This window comes from Miscanthus floridulus, chromosome 9, assembly GCF_019320115.1.
Source record: "Miscanthus floridulus cultivar M001 chromosome 9, ASM1932011v1, whole genome shotgun sequence".
NCBI classification, from domain to species: domain Eukaryota; kingdom Viridiplantae; phylum Streptophyta; class Magnoliopsida; order Poales; family Poaceae; genus Miscanthus; species Miscanthus floridulus.
Window position 1 is genome coordinate 86,845,941 of NC_089588.1, and position 7,240 is coordinate 86,853,180.

Consider the following 7,240-nt stretch of genomic DNA (forward strand, 5'->3'; position numbering starts at 1 on the left):
CAAGTCCTCCTAACATTAACGCTGCATCAATTTAGTTGATCTAAAGCGCTGTGCCATCGACTCCCCCTAACATCAACACCACACCATAGGTGGATTGAGCGGATGTCGAGTAGAACCACAGAGGAGGAAGATGAATGTTTTTCTATGCTATGGGTGGTCGAATGGCAATTGATTTTGTGCAAGGAAGTCAAAATTCAGAATCCAAGTTTTAGGACCTCCTGTAATTCATGCAAAGAAATGACGCTGATGAAATCAAAAGAGAAAAAATACCACGAGGCACAACCCAACAATTGGCAAATTAATTTATTTTATAAAAATCAAAGGGACTAGGGTGCAAACGGAGGCACACCTTTCCCTCTCCAACATTTCCCCCCACCTTCGTCGAAACGGCCAAAGCCCCAAATCCGCGACTTCTCGTTCTCTTTGAAGTTCGAACCCAAAGTCCCACCCAACCCAATACTCCGAAACGATACACAAGGCGGAACGGAAAAGTCAAACTAAAGTCAACGCGGCGGCGGTTAGGCGGCCACCCACCCCCAACGCCGATGGACGCGCCCCGCGGCGGCGGCCACACGCGGCGGCCGGGGGCCCTCCGGCGCTGGCGGCCGGACCAGCGCCGCGCTGCCGCGGCGCAGGCGATGGCGCGCATGGAGGAGATGATGCTCGCGCACGCAGGCGCCGCCGGCGAGTTCAGTATCATCCTCGACGCCCCTCTGCCTTCGCTCCAGCAGTACCGCCGCAACCCCGCCCCGTCCCGACGCGGCCCGCAGGGCGGTGGCGGAGGACGGGACGAGGAAGTCCCCGCGCGCTTGCGCCGCGACGGGAGCGGGAGCGGGCACGACGCCCTCGGCGACCCGGACACCGCCGCGCGCACCTCTCGCCGCGGCGCGGTCGATGGAACGGGCGCGGCACGGCCGCGAGCCGGGTGGCGCGCGCTGCGAGCGCGAGCAGGAGGAGACGGTAGAGGCGCCGGTGCGGCTGACGGACCCGCGGAGCGTGCGGAGGCCGGTCTCCCGCGGCGCGACGCCTCCACCGAGGTCCACCGAGGTGAGACGCGCGGCGGCTCAGGAGGAGGAGGAGCGTGCCGCGCGCCGCGAGCGCGAGCAGGAGGAGACGGTAGAGGCGCCGGTGCGGCTGACGGACCCGCGGACCGTGCGGAGGCCGGTCTCCCGCGGCGCAACGCCTCCACCGAGGTCCACCGAGGTGAGACGCGTGGCGGTTCAGGAGGAGGAAGAGCGTGCCGTGCGCCGCGAGCGCGAGCAGGAGGCAGACGGTAGAGGCGCCGGTGCGGCTGACGGACCCGCGGAGCGTGCGGAGGCCGGTCTCCCGGGACGCAACACCTCCACCGAGGTCACGCGTGGCGGCTCAGGAGGAGGAAGAGGAGACGCCGCTTCAGCTGCTGGCACGCGATGGGCCGAGCTCAAGCGTGACGAGGCCTGCAGAAGCGCCGACGGTAGCGCCGCAAGCGTCAGAGACCATTGCTGCTGCCAGCCTGCCTGCCACAAGGCCCTCTAGTCGGCGGTCGAGGCAGGACGTCGGCGTGAAGCAAGTTGTGTCTGAGGTAGCGTCAAGCGTGGACTCCGACGTGGAGAGCGTTGGGCGGTGGAGCAGCCGAGGGAGCGAGGACGGTGGGGATGAGGCAGTGTCGTTGCTCAAGCCTTTGGCGGCAGTCGTCGCCAGAGACCGGAGCAGGAGCAATTCGCCCGCGATAAGTAATGTCAAAGATGTTAACTTACCATTTGCTATCTCAAGCAATTCGTTTGAAGCAACTAGGAATTTAGCTTCAGCAAAGAAAGAAACTAGTCTGGAAAAGTATTATTTTTTTGCTCTTCATATGTTCTGCTTGATACTCTGTTTTGAAATGAAAAGGTTTTGAAAATATTTTGTTTTAATTTTAAACAATAAACAATTTATACAATACAAAGCATGTGACATACAAGGAACTGGAGAATGTAGTTGCTGAAGTTGTGATTCGGGTCTGTTCTCAGTTTATTTCAGTTACTGGTGACTGATAATTGATTGCATTGCTGCTATACTGTTTTTCCTTCTCCACAACTTTTAATTACTGGTAACACGGGATATAGTTATTTAAAAACATGGTGTTGTTAAATTTGATGTTTCTTGCCGTACATTCTTGTTTCATGCTGCTGCTGCTTTGACGTTTCCTTTTGATACAATTCATTTTTTTTGCTTCATGCGAACATGTAGTTAAGGAGATATGAAAAGTGAATTCTTGATCAGAAAAGTATTACTTTTCCTTTTAACTTATTTTTTAAAATATTCTGAAGAAGCTACTTGCAATCTCAGATGCTGAAGCAAGTCTATTGTTCTCGAATATTTCAGTCACCTATGAAACGGCGCACCTTATTTCCTCTGTCCTTGTTTACCTAGTTAGGTCGGAATGGTGTGGACTCAGCTGCAGCAAATCGTGCACCATCAACAGGAAGGTCAACCTTTGCACCTCCAGTTGGCGTTAGTGTGAGGCCTCTACAAGCTGTGGAAATTCCCAATGGGACACCTAAGGATAGAAGGTGAATTGTCAAGCTTTTTTGAGATAATTCTCTTGCTATTTCATTGTCATATTGCCAGCACGTCTCTTCAAAACAGATGTCGCTCTCATTCTATTAACGATTTTCTGCCCCAGTTCATAGTTGTGACTTATGGTTTTTCTGCTACATATTTAGATTGTAGAGTTTCATACATTGTACTCGAGAGATGAGCCACTTTCTTCACTTCTTGATTGCATAGAAATTTTTATGTTCCTTTACAAATATTGCTTTGGAATGTCCTTTTTCATAGACCCAATGCCTTTCTCTTGGCATAGACAAGTGTGTTCCTATCTTTTCATATTTAGTTTTCCTCGAAAGTATGAATATTTTAATCAGAAAAACTTTTTTCTGCTGTTAATGTTCATTATAATGTTGCTAATGTATTCATCGCATAGGAAATTAGTCTGACTTCGTTCTCAGTATGTTTCATCATTGCTGATATAATTGTAGTCTATCTATAAGTAGTAACGAGATTGCTGGGATTAACAGTTGATATTTCACTGTGCTATAGGGCTGTTTATCCAGATCCCACTTTCGCCCAGTCCACACGGTCACGGGACTCACATGACAGTTCAACACTAACAGAAGAGGTCTGTTGCAAAGCTTACTGATCACACCTTCTACATTCTATAGCTTTCAGATCATTTTCTACGGAACAATTAGTGAACTTACACAGGGCTTTCGTCAGTAATAGTGAGATAACTTTTTCCAATTAAGAAATCTGACAAATGCTGCTTTTGTTTTTCAGCTTGAAATGCTAAAAGATGAGAATGTAAATCTTCTGGAGAAGGTGCACTATGGTTCTTACTTGTATTCTAACAGATTCCACGAATCAGAAAATAGAAGTGTCTTCATTTCATAATAAACTTATGTAATACTCTTCCGAATTCAGCTTGGGCTAGCAGAAGAGAAACTTAGACAATCTGAAGCCCGGACAACGGAGCTTGAGAAACAGGTATTCTGTTTGGCATTTCAAGTATCTGGTATGACTGTCCCAGATTCTGCTTCATTCGTATTGTAAAACTTGATATAATTAATAGTTATGCAGCTTCTTTCAGATATGTGAAATTTTAATACTGTGCTTGATGAGTTTCTCAACATGCATCATACTATTGCTTCATAGTATTACCTTTCCAAGTGTTCAATCGGTACTTGTAGTGTTAAGATTGTATTATTGTATAGTGGCATAATCAAGAGGTTATACCAGCCTTTTCTAACAAATTTATTATAGTATCGTACTACCATTTTCCATGAGCGTAGTTTTTACTTCTAATTGATGCCTCTCCAAATATGAAAGCTCATTCAGTCAGCATTGAGTTTAAATTATTTGCTTTTGCATTACTTCGTTCATGTGACCATTGTGATTGGATAATTTGATTATGTAGAGCACATATGATATCCATTTTATATCTTTGTTGTCTGCAATATCTCCAGGTTGCTAATCTCGGCGATGGGTTATCTATGGAAGTAAAACTTATGAAAAGGTATTTGGAGTGTATTTTTGGATATTTTACACGTTGTTTCCCCTATCACGTTATCCATGACTTCCAACTTATGGATGCAGGAGGGAGGAGATGCTTGTAAGAAAGGAGGTACAAGTTTAATTTTGCATGTTTATCTGTTTACGTTAATAGTGATCAATTGGATTTTTCTGAAATGGAACTGAACACATGTTAAATAACATTGCTATCCATTCTAGAAGTGTGATGAATGATGCATTAGAATTCCCTCATTTCGTTGTTTGAAGTGGCCCGAATCCATACTTTATATAATCTAAGTTTGGTAGAATAATTGCTACTCTAGGAAATTTCTTCACCTGGTAGGTGTTACAAGAGGACATGGTGTTCATGTATATTTTTTCCCTGATTTAAAAACAGCAAGAGATAAGAAAAGCTCTTATATCCAAGAATGGTAAAAGTGAGGAACTCACCACTCTTCAACAACAGCTACAGGTAAGGTGCTAGCCTATGCCCTACAATAAGGAACATTATGAGTTCAACTATCAGTTGTCAATATTGTTGTTTTCTGTTCTAGTCTGCAAGAGAAGAAGCATCTGCTGCTGTGAAGAAACTCAAAGAAGCTGAATCCGAAACACAAGAGTTACGTACAATGACACGCAGGATGATCTTAAGCAAAGAAGAAATGGTTAATTTCCTCTATCATTTTTACTTTTATCCAAAGACTCAATCAAGCATAAATGTCTAGTTGCTTGTGGAAGTGCTGATTTGAAGCACACTAATTATTGTACAGGAAGAGGTTGTCATGAAGAGGTGTTGGTTAGCCCGTTATTGGGGCTTGGCTGTCCAATATGGTAAATTCAGAATAAGACAACCTTTTTATTTTTGCAACGAATTCAACTGAATGCTGGTTTTGTTAGCATGTGGGACCTATAACATCAGTCTTCCTAAAATTCCTGTCATTCTTGAGTTCACAGTAACACTATTATGTTTCCTTAGTTTCTAAACTCCTGTCAGAAAGCAGTGACCGAATTCCCCATTTCGTAATGTATTTACCAATTGAATGCTTTGTTTTTTTCTGAGTAAATTCTTGCAATTCTGCAGGCATCTATCCAGATATCTCAATGTCAAAACATGAATACTGGTCTTCACTTGCACCTCTTCCGTTTGAGTATGTTACATCTGCTGGACAGAGAGCTAAGAATGGATCTGAAACAGAAAGTAATGGTTTGGAAGACGTAGACAAGCTTGTTCATGATTTGACTGTTACAGCAGGGGAAGGCAACGTAGAAACTATGCTTGCTGTTGATAAAGGACTTCAAGAACTAGCTTTCCTGAAGGTGCTTATCTTTTTTAACTAGGCTTTCATCCATATTTATTATTCATAATATACATTTAGCAGTTCTCAGCACCTTAGGTAGCCTGGTGCTGAAGATTTTCTAGATCTGACTTTGCCATTTTCCTTTTTTCTGTTTTCACTTTTCTGATGCTCCTAATTATTTTTGGAGGTTGAGGATGCGGTACTTTTTGCCCTTGCCCAACACCATCGTTCTAATGTTGCTGGAGCAGCTGATCCAGGTTCCTTCTGTTGCTTTTCCTATTTGTTATTGATAATGTATCCAAGAATACTTTGCATAAAAGATCATTATATTATGAATCATCAATTGATCAGTTGGCATTATTCCTTCATTGGCCATCAGAGAAGCTAACTCACGTTTATGGTTTGGTGTTTCACATATGCAGATATTAAATCATCTGGGGATGAAAAATTCACTGAAGCATTTGGTACTGTTATCTCTCTAATTTCTGTAACCATCATATTAATACCTAGCTATATGAGTGATGTTCTTTCAACATTAGTTGGCTGGATAGCTGTATCATCACCCGTGCTATGTTTGTTCTGTTGGGAAAGTTACAAATTCATGACCAGTACTTAATCTAAATTGTGCAGACCTAAGCAAGGAGGAAGAAGAAGATGTACAGTTCAAGCAGGTACCATCCCGTTCCTTTTTCTCTTAGCCTGACTTGAATCAACAAGTTGGTTAATTCTGTGCAAAGTTACAAATAAATTCATTTTGCTTCATGGTGACTGTGTCATCTCTTGTACGTTTATTCCTTTAGTCTTGCACGTTTTAGTATAAATATGGCTAGAATAGAATCTGTGTTGACTTTCAGTTTTCGGTTGTTGCCTTGTTGGCCCAAGGCCAATGCATTAAGAAAAGGAAAAATGAAGTGTTGTATATCGCAACTACAATCAGTTCTGTCAGCAGAAAAATGAGCTGCATGAGGATGCACAGTATGAGTTACAGAGAAAAGTTGTTCAATAGACCTTGGTTATATAGACCAAAGGAGCATGACGTGTCAGATGCCTAGATTATGTAAATGCTAATGTTCTTATGTGGTGACCGTCAACTATGATGCCGCTGCCCAGGCTTGGCTCAGTCTACTTCTGGAGGAGGGCTAAAACCCACACCGTGGAAGAAGATATTGCTGAGGAGCGACTGCAGATGTGGATCGATCGACACGGCCACCAACCAACTTCACATGACGCTGTGGATGGTATGTTTTTCCTTTTGCTGGTTTTCTTATATTATGGTGATTCTGGCTGGTGCCTCACTGAACATCGAAGCCACAACGGTGATTGTTGGTCGTGAAAATCAATCCGGGAAATGACTTATACCTTGAGCATTATTATATTCTCGCAGTTGAGCAAGGCATCCACGAGCTGAGAAAGCTGGGCATCGAGCAGCTCCTATGGGAGCTCTCCCGCCATGAGGCGAACCTCGCGAAAGACGAAGCTTCGGATGTCGAGGACCTGACCTAACAGCCTCAGCGGACGACAGCGACCATCTTCCAAATACAGTTCAGTCATATATTTGTATATCATACAGAAAACTGGGACACTGTAAACATTTTTGTGGTTTTGGTTTTTCAGCTTTGTCACAAAAATGGTTCATTGATTCTTTTCCCCCATGTACATAACTTCCACCCTACTTTTTTGGTTAGTAGTATAAAAAGCAGCTTGAATGGTGCAACTGAAAGTGTTGATGCACATGGCGGCGAAAGGCAGCAATAGATAGAATGATTGTTGATTGATCAGCCGACTCTGTATATATGGGTTACACGGCATGCATGCAGTCCAACAACAGAAAGGAACAGGTCATGTATTATTCTGGAGCCACATGAATGAAGAACATTAAAGCAACACTTGATTTGTCTAACAGCAAGAACAGG

The 7,240-nt window shown here is 44.1% G+C and overlaps 1 pseudogene; it reads left to right on the forward strand.

The window, feature by feature from the left end:
• Positions 1 to 545: 545 nt before the first annotated feature.
• Positions 546 to 7,034, forward strand: LOC136482318 (coiled-coil domain-containing protein SCD2-like; annotated as a pseudogene).
• The last annotated feature ends 206 nt before the right edge of the window (positions 7,035 to 7,240 follow it).